Genomic DNA, 17,351 nt, shown 5'->3' on the forward strand with positions numbered 1-17,351 from the left:
TGAAAAAAAAAAAAAAGGAAATAGATTAATAAAAAAGGCACATAAAGATGGAAATATACAGAGTCTGGATAATGTATGTTATAGTGTTGTTTTTAAATTTTATTGTTGCTGAGTGAGGACAGAGCTACTGCTACTAAAATACATTTGATTATAAATGTTGCTGGGTTAATCCACATTATATATTTTAAAAATGCTTTGACTTCAAATTTTAAGCTTAAGAACATGTTACTTTGGAAAAGAGATTTTTTTCTTGTTTCCACAGAAAGTGAAAAGCTGTGGATTCCTTCTAGACTAATACGGCCTGATGAAGCAAGACACCCTGAAGTAGTGGCCCAGATGATACAACATCCAAGACACCTGAGACGATAAAGCCTCAGACTACAACAGCCAGGACTAGGCCAGGTTTCTGTGTTTTCTAAGGATTCCCACGGAATTTCAGTGCCCCAAACAGCAGGAAGCAGTTTAGAGAGAACGACGACTGCATTCCCAAATATTGTTTATAAATATTTGCTTTCATTTAAATGGTGTTGGTCATAAGTGATTAATGATCACAACCAATCTCTTTCCAAAGGAAAAAAAGGGAGTAGGATATAGAAATGTATACTTTGCATTATAATGGATTTTAGTTTATTGATACAAACTTAAGGTCAATTTTGTTATATGCATATTTCTCCTCTTGTTTAGGTATTGTGTTTGTATAGCTCATTTAAAAACATATAATTAAGTACAGATTATAGATAGCTACTTATAATAGTCAAAACTTATAGTTAGGTTAGTTAGGCTTTGTAGATATAGGGAGATATTTCAAATGGATAGATACTCTTCAAACCTTTCAAAGACATACAGAATATAGCATTTAATATGGTTTAGGATTTTTTCATGACACAAATGTTCCTGGCAACACCAAGCTCACTAGAGAGGAAGTTGGGCATCAAAGAAACTTGTTATGGAGTTTGCTTTCGACATGGCAAGACTAGACATTTGGGCAAGAAACAGCTCTTGTCTAGACTGTTTGACTTATGCTGTGTAAACTGAATATGCAGGACCCACAAGAAAGTGACTGCTGAATTTGTAAAACAAGACAGTCCTGAAGGGTTCCTGCTTCATGGAAGAGCCTGCCGGATATTCTGCAGGACACAGAAAAATGACTGACAAACTATCAATACAGGTGGACAGTTTAAAATTTCTTGCTTCACTGAGAATTCATTCATCAGACACATTGTGGCCTATGGGCTGAAGATGGATGCGCCAGTTTACAGAAGAACTTCAGGTGACTGTCCAGTTAGTGAATGTCTCTGTTAGTTCTAGAGTTTAAATACTATCCTTCTGTGATCTTTGACGGAGTTGGAGACAGATAGCTATAGTTATGATTTTTCTTAGTTATGATAAAAGATAAGTTATATAAGACTTTAGACTCACGAAGATAGGATACATGAAATGCAAAAGAAAAGCTTTTTCTCAGCATCTATGAGGTATGCAAAGCCCCAAATTCATGTCTGAGTGGACAGAATTCTAATCATTGATATGTCCAATGTAAGATGTGCTTTTTGATCCTGCTTGTTTTTCCTTTGGTCTCTTTACCTCCTTCTGGAGTATGTATATTTCTCCCTCTCTTCTCTGTCTGCCTCTACCTCCTGCTCTTTGTACATTTCCTGTTATTGAGAGTAGGATGTAGATTGTCAAGACTCTCTCATTTGTTTAAGCCCAGGTTCTAATTCTACAGTTGCTCTCACTCAACTTTGGGAGTACTGCCCAAGTATGGATGGCCCTCTGGAATGGACTTGATACTCTCTTACAGCTTCTGTTCTGCTTTCCAGTTTCCTACCTTTCCTTGCTACTGAAGCTAGTGTTGGTCCATTGTCATTTGCCTTACCATTGTATAGCAACTATTCCTGGTTTATTTCCTGGAAATTCTGATGTGTGACTGTTATCTTTCAGTCAAATAGTCAGATGATTTTAAACAATATTTTTATGGACAGGTAAGATGATTCAATGGGTAATGAACCTGCTGAGAAGCCTGGTAACTTGAGTTTGGTCCATGGAACCCATGTAAAGATAAAGGTAGGAGAGAATTGACTGCACAAAATTATTTTCTGGCCCCCCATCAATTCTGTGACATATGTATACCCACATATTTGTTATATACAGACACGCATACATATATACATTAACACACACACCAACATAAATGCTAATAATAAGTAGAACTTTAAAAGGAATACTTTAAATACAGATAATTATGTTTTTCTCAAAGGGTAATATAAACAGGCCACAGAAAAAGTGACCACAATAGTTATATATATATATATATATATATATATATATATATATATATATATATATAATGTTTTATTTAGGGATAGGGAATTTTTTCAACTTAATCTCACAGCATTGTGGAACAAATGTATTTTACCTCAGTTTTATAGACTGCAAGGTAGGTGTTCACAGCAAATGCCAGCTGATGGCACCTTCTGCCAATTAAACTTACTTTCTACTGGAGGAGTTGGATCAAGTCTGTGGCTATGGGCAAGGTCCACCAGGGTTCAGAATATTGAGGAGGCCTTACTCAGTGAGGAGAACACAGAACAGGATGGGGGCCACGGATTAAGAAGCCTGTACAATCTTGGGTCCAAGTAGGAAGCTTCCTCCACAGGCAGGGTGAGCTTCCCAGAGGGAGAGGGCATAGTGAACAGTGGCTTTTATCTCCTGCTCATTGCCCTGATGAAACTGCCTTTTGGACAAAGAGCCAAGACAATGAGTCCTCCACAGCACGAGGAGACATAAAGTTTAAGGTGAGAAGCTGGTTTTTCTCCTGGCCTCTTTTCAGACGTTTACAGAAAGAGATATCTCAAGATCTGTTATTCATTCTGCACTAGCACAGAGGAACCGAGTGGATTCTTGTCTCTGCACTAACACAGGTGAACTGAGTGGCTTCCTGCCTCTGGGTTCTGCAGAAAGTCCTCTGTCAAGGCCCCCATCTGCTCTTTTGTTTCAGTTATGCCAAGATTAAAGATGGTCCTGAGTGAAGAGGGGCTGTAGTCCCACCTCTGGAGCTGCTGCCCAGAAAGGTTGCTTAGGAAGCTGGTGTGGTGACTTAGAACAATGTATGAGACATTCATAACATGTTCAAGTGTCTCTTTTGACAACAAGTTTATGAGGCAGTCATTTTGATGGTGGTACGAAGCTACTTGGGATTTTCATAGATTTTATGGATGATTTTAGATCTATAAAAATATTTATATTTGCCTATTTACTTGTTTCTGGTCGAAAATGAGAAGAGTGCCCATCTTGTTTACCCTGGCATCCACCCCTGATGCCAAGCATGGAGACCTTCACAGAGGAAGCACATCATGATCATTTACTGAGCACACAAATAACTACAGTCTTGTTAAAGCATCGTTTCTACCACCTATGCTCAGGGCTTACACATAGTAGGTGCATAATGACTATCTGCAAGATGGGCTGCTACCTCATGGGTACTCCCCTTGTTTCACAAGGAGTACCAACCAGGAGCACGTTACCTGCCATGGATTCTCTATTCAAACACAAGACAAGCTGACACTTGCCTGGGTTGTTTGAGTCACCATTCTCACTGTACACAGAAGAACTCTAGGCACAGAGATGAACAAGGCATATGTGGTAAAGGAGAAAATTTTGTTTTTACTCTGAGAGCTGAGAGTTGAGAGCCAGATTGTACTATTTAGGTGTCTTACCTGTTTTGTTTCTTTTTCTCCCCTTACCCCATCTCCTGTGTGTGTGTGTGTGTGTGTGTGTGTGTGTGTGTTTTCAATGAAAAGATCTGAGGATCCTGAATGAAATGCCCATTTTTAGAGCTGTGCCTGTTAACAACACCATGAACCAGCACAGCTTGCCATTGAAAGCTGTCAAAACCTAGAGCTATGTCAAAAGGGGTCCTCTGTGACCAAAGACCACTCAGCTTCCACATCAAAAAGAACATCAGACATGTGGAATGAAATTGAACCAATACACAGAACGAGGATTTTTCCATAGTATTTTTAAGACATCATTGATCACCTTCAGAACTCACTGGGATACTTATTTGTTGTTCATATGATATGCAGACTATGGAAAATAAGCATTCCACCCACGCACAAGATAAGTAAATTGGCATTGGAGAGAAATTGCTCCCTTCCAGAGGAATCCTTGTGGGAAGATTGGCAAAATTAAAAAGTGGCCATTTCAAAACTACTCATGAAATAATGTGCATAGGCTCTACAATTCATGGCTGAGAACATTTTGGCTAGAGATTGATGGGGAACTTGATACTGGAGGCATCAGCTTGACAACACCTGAATCTGTGAATCGATTGTAATCCAACTAAAGGTGGGGAAAGCAGACATTACATCAGAGGCGCCCAGGATTTGCTACATATTAGAAACAGCTGGGAGCTTTGAAAACTCACAGCATTAAGGTCAAGTCCCAAACCAATTCAGTTGCTGTGTCTGAGGTAGAAGTCATGCACCGGTAATTTATTTTCTCCTGGTGGAGGTTTTCCGGGTGACTACAATGTAAAGTCAAGTTCAGGAGCTCTTTCTTTTTGTGACTTATGATGTCATGCTGTGCTCTATGTGACCGATAGCGTTCCTATGATATGATATTAACTAACACATGCAGATCTGATTGTTTATAGAATCCTGGGGAATATAGCAACATGTTATATAATAACACTTCAAGAAAACAATCAGAAATCTAATGAGAAGACACAGTCAAAAGGCTATGTGTTCCCACATTTTTTTTAGTAAAGAAATGGAATTTTAACAAATAAGGTTACTTAGAAGGCCTTTCTTAATCTATAGCTTGAAGGATTGTGCACCTTGCTACGAGAGAGTAAATTGTATGTGACTAATAATCACATAGAAAACATAATTGAGCTATGATATGAGCTAAGTAAAAACACTGGGTAAATATGGTCAAAATACCTACAGAATCATAAAGTAAAATATAATGAAACTTACTACTACTTTGAACAATAAATATTAATTATAATTAATTAATTAATTTAAAGCATTTCAAATGGGATTAGAGAGAAGTTTAGGTAGTTAGGAGCAGTGGCTGCTCTTCCAGAGGACATAGGTTCAGCTCCAGCACCCACATGGAAGCTCACAACTGTCCATAACTCCAGTTCCAGGGGACTTCTGGCCTATGTAGGCACCAGACATGAATGCAGCACCCTTACATGCCTTCCAGCAAAAGCATTTATACACATAAAGAAAAAATAAGTAAATCTAAAACATAAAAAGAATTGCAGATGACGAAAGCTGTCAGGACCCAAATATTCTGGACTTGACAAAGAACTACCATGGTGAGTCATGCATAGAAAATGCCTTTCTGTGCCTGGGTTATATGCATTAGTGATTGCTTTGAGTCACCAAACATCCATTAGGTCTCATTAAGGAAAGAAATAAAAGCACTTCCCCTTGAAGTCATTTGATCAGAGGAAGCCCATGTTTGAATTCTCTACTTCATGCTCTCTATGTCTTCCCCACCTGTGTGTTGTATAAGTCTGAATCTCTGCCTGTTGGGAGCGGTCATTGTTATTTAAAACCTCTTGTAAATATTGTCAGTCTTTCTTAAGAGTAGTCTATCCCCTCTTGTGCTTCCCTATGAATAGAACTGGGCTCACAGGAAGAGCTGATAGCAATTTGCATTTAGGTTACTCAACCCTCATCATAGAGAGTACATGACTCTGGACCACCCTGCTACCTGCCAAATTCCAGAAACAGACCTGCAGCTTATCTGCCTAGTCACTAGGGCATAGCCTTAAACAATAGAAGGTGGAATGTGAAAGATAAAGTTAGAGTCTGCAGTTAGGTAACCAGAGGACACAGGATGATCTACCCATCCCACTGACCTTTGCTCTGCCAGGCTCATTGCAGCTTCAGCACACCCCCATTCTTTTCCCTCCTCCCTTCCCATATATAAATCCCTTTGGGATGAATAAAGTTGTCGCCTTGATCAGAATCCTGTCTTGGCATCCATTCTTGTATCCCCTGCCCTCCATCTTTCTCCTAAGTGTCTCCAAACCCATGTCGAGTGTCCTGTGGGTCGGGACATCTGCCTAGCTGAAGAAGGCTGTCTTGTGAATCTGTCCCTGTGTATGAGTGTGTGTGTGTATGTGTGTGTGTGTGTGGAGTGTGGGAGTATATGGGAGTGTAAGTATGTGTGAGAGTGTGTGTGAGTGTGTATGGGCATGTGAGTTTGTGAGTGTGTGACAGAGTATGAGTGTGTGAGTGTGAGTGTGCGTGAGTATGTGTGAATGTGTGAGTGTATGAGTGAGTGTATGTGAGAATGTGTGTGTGTGGAGAGTAGTGTGTGAGAGTATGTGTGTGTGTGTAGTGTGAGTGTGAGAGTGGGTGAATATGTATGTGTGTGAGTGTTTATGAGTGTGTGTATGAGTGAGTATGTGTGTGGAGAGTATGAGTGTGTGTGCAGTGTGAGTGTGAGAGTGTATGAGTGTGAGGGTGTGTGTGTGGAAGGAGTGTTGTCTCTGACAAAGGGCTTCACTTCATCATTATTACACAGAACAGAGAGCATCACACAGGGAAGGAATGAGTACTTTGTAGACATCTTTACCAGAGTTTGACAAGGAGAAAGTCACTGGCTTTGACTAATTCCAACCAGCCCAGTCAATAACATCATTGTTTATCAACCAATACCAATTATGGTTGATTTCAATTTTTATGATAAATTTTTAGAAGTTGTTTCCAACTTCTGTATTTGCTGCTTTCAGCAAATGATACACATGCAGTATTTGAGTGATGGGCTTAGAAGAGGAGGTAAGACTACAGCTATGCATTAGCTTAGTTTGCAAAAATTGGCTATGTAGGAAATGTAAGGCAAGTAAGGTTGACTGTTACATTGTTCTATTGTAGGCAGGTTAAACAAAGAGTTTGAATGCAGAATAGGCTAGCAATCTAAGGTCTCAACTCTGGTTGGAAGATGCAACAAAAATTCCATTCCCTTAGAATATAAGAGATATTTCCATAATATTAAATAGCCACATTTGTGCTTTGTTTGCCCCTCCCCCAACTACAACAAATTATAAGGTTGAGTTTGCCACATTTGGAAAAATTGCAAGGGTCAGAATAATACGAATGCAATGGATGAATCTTGCCTTAGAAATGCCACCTTTGTGATCATGGTGTGTCGATTGAGACCCTTGGCAAGTAAGTAGTTTAAGCAACTGTTTAATATTGCAGGCATCCATTCATTTTTATTGTCAGACTAGACTAAAATATTAGGAGGCAGAAAGTAGCAGCTGGAACTTGAAGTAGTTTGGGAGTTGGAGAGGAAAATCATGAAGTTCAGGGCTACAGTAGTAGTATGTGAGACTCCAGAGACTGAGATTTCTGTGAGAGGGAAAACAAAGCAATGAGCTGAACATGCTAACAAACTGTCCCCTTGAGAACTTGTTGAATTTTAGTGCTATAAATGTGTATGCAAAAGGCCAAAAAAGGATACAGTGGCTAAGAGAATAAGGTGGTTTTATGAATAGAGTTTGGGAGACCAAGAGAAGAATTTAAGGTCAGCTGGGACAAAAGGACTTTGAGATTCACATCAGAGTCTTAGCTGAGAACCCAGAGGGCTGGAGTTGTTAGGACAGGATGGAAAAAAAATTAGCATGGCTTCCAAGAGCAACTTTGCTTGTGTTGTGTCTGCTTTCCAGACTATTCTAATCTCCATGGAAGAAAATCCCAAAGCCACGGTAAAGGAGGTATTTAAAAAGAAATAACAGGGTTATGTAGGAAGAAGAAAAAATTTTAAGATGAAGGCATAGAATAGAATTAGAATAAAAATTACCAAGTTACATAGGCATATAAAACCTAAACCAATACAGATTTAAGTCATTTAAACTAAGAAAGACCTGTGATGAGTGGAGGGTTGGATTTTGTACAATACACAGAGGAAATAGGGCAATCAATGACTGTAAGTGGATTTATTTTGCATTCTTCATCAGACAATGTCAAGCTGGAATAGTGAAAGAAAGTTAGAGTTACATATACAATAAAGGCCAGACAGAAATAAAGATACTTTTGTTTATGGTTCATATAATTGTGTAGGTAGGAAATCTTAAAAAGCTGCAAGGAGGACTAATAAATTAATTTATAATGGTTAAAGGTTAGGGTGACATAAAATCAGCACTGATTCCAAGAAAGAACCCTGAAAATAAAACTAAAGTTACAACTCCATTTACTATCCTGACAAAATGTGAAGTATATGTAAGGCTTTTGTGCTGTAAACTATGAAACAGTAGAAATAAATTAAAAAGAACTAATAAATGAACACAGAGACCACTTGAGGACTGGAAGACTTACTACTGCTAAAATGGCATTTCTCTCTCAAAATCAGCTCACCTATTCAATGTAGTACAATCAGAAACTCAGCAGGACGTGTAGCAATTGACAAACTGATTTTAAAATATGCATGGAATGCAAATTAACTAAAACACAGCCCAGAGAATTTTAATAAAAAACAAAATGCTTATATTACTTGATTTCAAGACTAACTATAAAGTCACACTAATCAAGACAGTGTGTTAATAGTAAAAGAATAGACAGGAAAATTAAAGGAAGCAATTGGAAACCCACAAACAGACTCAGACTTTTACCAATTGATCTTTTAACAAGGGGACAGAAGTCTTTTAAACAAATGATGTCAGAATGCCTAGACACTCAGATCATTAGGAATAATTAGTAACAGTCCTTATTTAAACAATCTACAAACAGTACCTTAAAACCACAGACCTAAAAGTCTAAAACATAAATCCATGTTGCTTCTAGATTAAATCATTGCAAGTTTTGAGTAGACTAAGTTTTCTTAGAAATGCCCAAAACTATAAACCAAAATTCATAATTTGTGATCTTTAAAATTCATAGTCAATAAACTAACAAACAACAAAGAAAATGTTGTCCTGTAGGTATCAAAGGATTTGTGTTCAGAACCCTGAAAGACCTATGGAAAGGAACAAAATAAGAGCTGAAGATTTGGAAAGCTCACAGAAAAGGTAATATGGATTCCAAAGAAGTAAACAGGATCTGGTTCAACATCAATTCCCATCAGGAATTACCAATTAAAAGCATAGGGAGATAACAGTACATACTTCTTAGGACAATTGGGATGATGTCATTCAGATTGGCTATGGGAAATATAGAATGGACCAAGCACTTTGGAGAACCATTGTGTTCCTGAATGTATGCATATACATACTCTTCAGTTCAGGCGCTTCATGCTAAGGTATCTTTCAATGAAAATAAAAACATGTCATGCAAAGGTTTGCATACATACAGCACTATTCATAGTACTATAGACTTGGAAATAACTCACTGAAAACCAGCTATAAACCAATAACATATAGACTATTTAGACATAAAATAGACAAAATATAGCCTCTACAATTGCATACTGTTCACTAATAAAGAAGGAACAATACTAAAAAATAAAAAACCCAGCTGGGTGGTGGTGGCACATACCTTTAATCCTAGCACTCAGGAGGCAGAAGCAGGTGAATCTCTGTGAGTTCGAGACCAGCCTAGTCTACAAAGCTACAAGGCAAATCCTGTTTCAGAAAAAAAAGAAAGAACAAACTACTACATATAACCACATATATGTAGATGGCTTTTCAAGTCATTATATTCATACAGAAGAATGCATGCCATATAACTCAACTATTACAAATTTCTATAAAGTGCAAAATAATTGATGTTGACAGAAAAAAATGAACTGTGGCTTGAAGTGTGGGATAAGGGAACCTCAATATGGAAAAGGACCATTTCGGGGTGGTAGAAATCTTCTCTATCTTGTTTCTGATATTAATGAACCCATTCAGCATACTTTTGCTATGGGCTTAGTTCAGTGCATACAGATTATACTTTATTAGTCACATTTTAAGGAAACAGTTGACTTTCCATCAAAAATCCACATTATAAGGATGATGTCTGTACATTTCCATTTATATATGGTTCAACTTAGGAAATGAGATTGTTAATTTTAAATACCAACTTGTCACAACTTAGAAGCCCTAAAAAGAGAGCTTCAATTTGAGGGATAGCCTATAACAAACAGGTTGGTGTATGGGGACTGCCTTGACTGTTAAGTGATACAGGAAGATTCATCCTACTGTGGGTGGCACCATTCCCTGGACAGGGAGCATGAAACCCCATCAGACAAAGCTAGATAAAGGAGCAAAAAGGTAGTATTGGTACACCTGTTTCTCTCTGTTCTTGGCTTTGGATGTGATATGACTCATTGCTTATGTTCTTGCTTTGACTTCTTCTCACTGACAGACTGAAGACCTGAAATTGATAGACCAATAAACTGTTTCCTCCCTAAATGGCTTTTGTTCAGGGTGTTGTATTATAGCAACAGAAGTGAAAGTCCAACAGAATGCTTTTGAATTTACAGAGTTGTGTAAAAGTCACATGGATTTAGTAGAAATCATAGTTCAAATTTTTAAAATAGTATTTTCCTGAGTTAGAAACATTTGGTAAGACATTCTCTGGATAATGTGCATGGCAGTCCCCACATGCTTAGTCATTATGACATCCTTATAGAGACAATGAGTACTCCACAGTGCACCATGTTGCAAAGCTATGATGTGTAATAGTTAAGTATACTAAAATCCAACCGTAACATCATATTTTCAATTTATGACACACTTTTTAATCATAACCATTTTAATTATGGTTTTATTACTGTGAAGAGACTTCATGCCCATAGCAAGTCCTATAAAAGAAAATACTTAATTGGGGCTGGCTTGTAGTTTCAAAAGTTTAGGCCATTATCATCATCACATGAAGGAAGGGAGCATGTAGACAGACCTGGTGCTGCAGAAGTAGCTGAGAATTCTATATCTTGAACTGCAGGCAACAGGAAGTAAACTGTATACTGGGTATAGCTTGAACATATATTTGACCTCAAAACTTGCTTCCACAGTGACATACTTTCTTCACCAAGACCACATCTACTCCACCAAGACCACACCTCCTAATAGTGCCACTCTCTATAGGCCAAGCTTCAAACACAAAAGTCGATGTGGGCCATACCTATTCAAACCATCACAATACTCTATCGCAGGTTATGAAGCATCTTTATATACGGATGAAAAAATAAGTCAAACACATCTGTAGGGGAATACTGTGTACTTTAAGATGTAGTCAGGAAATACATCATGATAATATTACTTCATGTTTATCTGGAGTGTTCTATTTACAAATATTTTATTATTTTGAATTACATGTTTGTGTATATCTCCATGTGGGAATGTACATTTGAATGTAGGTGCCCACAGTGGGCAGAGATGTTGGTTCTCCTGTAGCTGCAGTTACAAACACTTATGAACCATTCGATGTGGGTGCTTAGATCCAAGCTCTGGTCCTCTGCAAGAGCAAAGAATTCTCTTAACCATTGTGTCATCCCTCCAGCCTGAGTAGTTCTATTTTAAATGGCCATCAAACCATAATAAAGTATGCAAAGGTGTAATTTAAAGACTAGGTTAGTTATTTCAGCAAAAGGCAAGAAATACATGTATGCTAGGAGATGGGATGTCCATCATGGAAGCCAATTATGGGCTCATGGAAGTCCATTTTTGATGGGAGATGCGATGACCATCACGGGAAGCCAATGGTGGACTCATGCTAATCCATGTATGCTGGGAGATGGGATGGCCATCGTGAAGCCAACAATGGGCTCAGGACACCCCAGTATATTGACTAGTCCCTCAACTGATGCATAAAGCATTTTAAAGTAAAATTATAATATATAAGTAAAGATGAGTTTTAAAATTGAGTAGAGAGTCCAAAAGCCTGAAAAGACTTCTATAATACAGATGCTTCAAGTCAAGTCTAATCCTTTTTATTCTAAATATCAGTATACCCATAGCCCCAAAATGTCTGATTCGAAATGTCTTATTTCAAAACATAAATGGAAGAAATTTCTTGGGGGTCCAGAAGAAATGACAAGAAGAGAAAAATTTAAGAGTGTTCAGTTAGGTCCTGAATGACAGCCTGGCAGGTACATCATGAAAAGCAGTGCCCTTATTTTCCCCAGAGACTGGTTTGTTTTGAGCTCAGAGTGAGGAACAGAAGCTTGTATAATCCAGGGAATTTCAAAATTATTCTTTGGTCCCAGGTTATCTTAGTCTGATGCCTTTACAGTTTTAGTAGGGACAGGATAAAATGTTTAGTAGAAAACACATACTGAAACCATCAGTCAGAATCCTAGCAGAAAGGAGAAGTCACAATCACCTGCACATCTGAGGTGAATCAAGTGAAGAAACAATTTTCAGAGCTACAAAGGACTGTAAGTAAAGGATGCTGAAGACTGCAGCAGGATACCTTTGGCACCCATAAAGGATGCTGAAGCCTCTGCAGCAGGATACCTTTGGTACCCAAAAGCATGCTGAAGACTCTGAAGCAGGATGCCTTTGATAGTCTGGGCCTCAAACGGTAAAGGGAAAAGACATGCTACCAGAGTACCGTAAATGAAGTGAGTGGTTTCCAAAAGTCGGAGGCACTAAGAAGCCCTGCAAGAAACATAATGAGAAAGGCAGGCAGTCTTGAACTAAATACCAACACCCCTCTCTTACTGCTCACTGCATGATCTCAGTCTAGGATTTCCCCATGAACCAATCAAAACTGGAATCCATGATCATGGGAACCTAGGTGTTTAGAGGCAACTGTGGTAGTTTGAAAGAAAACGGGCCCCAAAGGGAAGGGCACTATTAGGAGATGTGGCCTTGTTGGAGTAGGTGTGTCCTTTTTGGAGGAAGTATGTTACTGTAGAGGCCAGCTTTGAGGTCTCATGTATACTTAAGCCATGCCCAGCAAGACAGACTATTTCCTGTTACCTGTACTCTCATCTACTAGTTCCAGCACCATGTCTGCCTACATGCCACCATGTCCTGCCATGATGATAATGGACTAAATCTCTGAAACTGTAAGCTGCCATCTCAGTTAAATGTGTTCCTTTATAAGAGTTGCCAGGATCATGGTATTGCTTCACAGCAATAGAAACCTTAACTAAGACAGAAGCTGGTACCAGGGAATGGGATATTGCTGTGATAGGTCTGCCCATACTTTTGTTTAAAGAAATATGGACCATGGGATTGTGGGTTAGAAAAGCTGCTGAATGCTTTAAAGTGCTGTTTAATGGCCATATGAGTAGGAGCATGGAAGGCAATGGTGCTGAGCATGATTTGAACTGTGAGTGCCTTGCTCAGGAGGTTTCAGAAGACAAGAATTGAAGTGATCAAGGCAGAAGAGCAACTTCAAAGTCAAGGCCAGTGGAAGGGACACCACAGGGTGAGGGTCCCTAGAATCCTCACCAGTGCGGACTGGCTATTCCCTTCCTTCCAAGTGCCTCTCTTCTTCCTGCCCAGTGGCACGGACTCTTCTCTTGGCTGATGATTCCTGTAGGCTTGGCCTTCATATTTGATCTTTCCTGGCCCTTAACATGTTCAGGACTGGTTAACTCCTACATTCCACTCTGCTCAGTTGTTCTTTTCCAAAGGAAACTTTCCCAACTGCCTCAATCAGCTCAAATCTCCTCGGACACACTTTCCCAGCAACTAGAAATTTCCCTCCTGGAATGGCTTTCACATATTTTGGTATGACTGCTCAGCTGTTCATTTACTCCTTTACACAACTGAATTGCCCAGGTCCTCCTACATTACCTGATCTAGAGTAAGTAATGAACTGTTGACTGAGTGAGAAAAGACAGTCCAAAAGAGGATGGGGGAAGGGAGAGGAGTAGGTAGGGTAGGCGAGAAGAAGAGAAGGAAGAGGAACAAGGGAGAGGAGGATGGGAAAGGAAGGGGAGAGAAGAATAAAGGGAGGGAAGAAGAGAAGAAGGAAAAGGAAGTAGGCAGAGGAGGAAGGGAGAGAGAAGAAGTGAGGGAAGGAAGGAGGAGCGGGAAGAGGAGGGGAAGAAAGGAGAGGAGATTTTTGCATTTTACAGATATTCTCTCTTCCTTCTTTTTTCCTCCTTTCTCCTTTTTCCTTCCCCCTCCTCTTTCCTTCCTTCCCTTTTTCCTTCTCTCTCTTTCTTTCCTTCCTACCTTCAACCATCTGCTATTCCACCCTAACTTTTTCTTGAATAATTATTTTTAATGAAAGATCTTTGAAAAAGTTACTGTAATCCCCATATAATAACACTCCAGATTCATACAATCCGATCTGACATCCCAGTATGGAGAGCTTCAAGTTTAAGGAGTTACTCACAGGAATGATAGACAAGAACACAGGTAAACATAGTAGTGATTCCTTACTTTTTTTTTTCTTTTTAAACAGGAGTTGCTGCTGATGTATTTCAGAAATTCTGTGATTTAGGTATTTGAATTAACTTAATTGTCATCAGAACTAAAGCACAGAAAAAATTAGTAATCTTTTATTTCAATAGTGAACAAGGAATTCTTTTATGGCTCTCTGTTTTGAATACTTCATTCCTTTTATTTTGATTTTTTTACTTATTTTAATATTTTAAGGGAGTTTTGGTTGGTTGGTTTTTGAGACAGGGTCTCACTATACAGGCCTGGCTAAACTGGAACTGACTGTATAGACCAGACTGGCCTCTGATTCACAGAGTTTTGACTGATTCTGCCTCTTGAGAACTGTGATTAAAGGCCTGTGTCCTCATGCCTGGTCTTTGTTTACTTCTTTGAAACAGAAACTCCTGTGGCCTGGGCTGGCTTAGGATCTCTTCTGCAGTTGAGACTGGTCTTAAAATTCCTGATCATCCTGCCTTGACCTTCTGGGTGCTGGGGGTATTACAGATATGTGCCATCAAGTATGGTTGTTAGCACCATTTTTCATGGCTTCATAAAATTGGTCAAATTTCTACTTTATTTTACAATGAATTCAAAACGCATTTTGTATATACCCCAGGAGTTTCATATGTATGTGTTCTATCTGTATTCTTATTTCTCTCTAAATTTCCTCAAGCTCTAGGAAAGTAGCCTGCACATAGAGGAAAGGTTTAGTGAATAACCAACTAGATTGTGGAAAAGAAAGCAAACATTTGTTAACATTTTTATGTTGATATTTTACATAGAGCCTTAACTTGCTAACTTGTGATAAGCACATGATCTCACACACCCTCCTAGCAATGTAAGGGACTGAACTATTACGTCTAAACACTGAGAGGTGAGGGAATTTGTTGTGTGATCAGAACTGGCCTTAATTCCTAAGCTTTGAATAGTTCCTCCTACTTTGCTCTTCTTGATTTATATCAGTCATGACAATTAGTCCCTGAATGTTGTGTAGAACCCAGAATATGGCAAGAGACACATAGAAATGCTCTAACTTAGGAGGGGTTAATGAACTGAAAATTTCATCTGACTCCTCATAATCCTGATGGTGCATCTTAAGAACTTATAGTACATTCTATAGCTACATTTTGGGAATGAAGCTGTATACTGAGAAACTGAGTTGAAGTATAAAGATTAATTATCTAATTAGGTGAGATACCAGACAGATTGATTAACCTGGCTCCATTGTTCAACACAAGGATGAAAGGAAGAATAATTATTAAAACATGAAAATATTTAATAACCTCCCCAAACTCTTACTATTCTTGGACCATTTTCATGAAAAGAAAATACACAAAACAATGGCTGCAAGTTGTCCAAGGGAGATAGCAGAAGCTATGAAAATACTTGGCAATGCCATCATAGCTGTACTAAGCTAAATCATGCATCTAGCTTCACATGCAACAAAAGGTGTATGTGGGGCACTTGATCAGATCAAATTATTTGAGTTTTCATGATTGTGTTCCTGGCACATACATTTTCTGAAGAAGAGTTTCTGATCTGCTCTTTTATTTTGCATACTGACCACCTCGATCTGCCATCATCCTTATTGTATACCTCAGTAGTAGCAACATTAGCAAGTCTTTGTTACCTCCAACCAGAAGGAAATGAACTTCACAGCAGAATGTATTTCCTTGCCTCTAGGAGTAGCTTTCAAAGTTGTAAGATACCACAGAGTCTGAACTCTGTTTCTGTTGCTGGACTTTTGAAGATAACAGACTTAGAGCCATCAGGGCCTCATCTGAAATGCAGGTTTCTAAGCATTTCATAACATCTTATGTTCTGTGGTCATATGTATCTGAATGATGTCACCTGCATCACACCCATGTGAAAATTTGCAAAGTATGTCAAAATACATAAAGAGTTTAGGAAATCCAAAGGCAAACAGAGTTTGGGAAATGAAAATATACTTTATATATATATATATATTTTTAAAGGGAGCTAGGGAACTATTTTATTTCAAACAATTTTTCCAACCCAGTTACCATGAAGATTTTTTGCTACAGTGGAACAATGTTCTAGAATACAGAGGCACCACAAGGTTGAAAAGGGAAAATGTAGCATGTTTGTTCTTCCATCTTCTGAATCTCTCCTTTTACACAGGTGTTTACTCCCATAATGGTTTCGTTTTCTAGTTCCTTTAAATTGTAAAATGTGAGAAATGGTATTGGAAAAAAAAGTATGCTGAATAATGTATATGAAACACTGAAATCTTAAAAAATTCATTAAGATTACTTACTAAGGGAACTCCTGGAAAACAATCCCATTAATCCAAAACATGTTTCAGTTTTCTATATTTGATGAATACCCTGATGGATCAAGAACTTTTGTAGCCATCATGTCAATCTGAAAGTATGTTTAACACATTTCACACATCATACATAAAAGAAGCCTTCTTTCCTACTGTCCCTCAAAGCTCGACTAAGTGGCTGAAACTTCCTGTGTGCCTGAATAAAGCTCTAGCAAGCCCCAATTTTGTTATTCACAGACAGTGTAGAGTTCTGAAATTTCTGGCTACAAAGATAGTTCTAATTGAGAAATCAAAATAAATCCAACACCCACCTTTGCTTTTGTCAACCATGATTCCCCTTCACAACTCACCCCTGGTGCAGATTGGAAGTTCACATAGGAGGATAGGAAGGGCTATTTTCTCTTCTTCTATTCCTTCCCCTAGTGAAAATTGTTAGAACGTCAGGGTTGAAGAGGTTAGAGAATAGGAGATTTTCCTCGTGGTGGTGGTGGTGGTGGTGGTGGTGTGTGTGTGTGTGTGTGTAAGAGAGAGAGAGAGACAGACAGACAGACAGACAGACAGACAGACAGAGACAGAGAGAGAGACTGAGAGAAAGAGAGCTAGTTTTGCTGTATTTGAGTCTGGTAGATATAACCAATGTTTTCTTGGAAAGCTTTCATGGAAATGCCCACAAAATTTGTAAGTTGTCCCCAAGACATTTCATTGGACCCCATTCCTAAGTGGCTGTTTGTAAACTCTAACCAGGGCTCCAGGGCCTCTCCTGTACCCACCAGCCTT

The 17,351-nt window shown here is 38.7% G+C and overlaps 1 protein-coding gene and 1 non-coding gene across 10 annotated transcripts in view; both read right to left on the reverse strand.

Moving 5' to 3' along the window:
- Fhit (fragile histidine triad diadenosine triphosphatase) overlaps positions 1-17,351 on the reverse strand; it is a 1,472,699-nt gene that overhangs the window by 894,429 nt on the left and 560,919 nt on the right. The window lies entirely within an intron of this gene.
- Positions 7,024-7,195, reverse strand: LOC121141050. The gene has a single exon (XR_005877994.1). It is a non-coding gene; the product is annotated as a U1 spliceosomal RNA (small nuclear RNA).

Source organism: Mesocricetus auratus, unplaced genomic scaffold (genome assembly GCF_017639785.1).
Source record: "Mesocricetus auratus isolate SY011 unplaced genomic scaffold, BCM_Maur_2.0 Super-Scaffold_100006, whole genome shotgun sequence".
Lineage (NCBI taxonomy): Eukaryota > Metazoa > Chordata > Mammalia > Rodentia > Cricetidae > Mesocricetus > Mesocricetus auratus.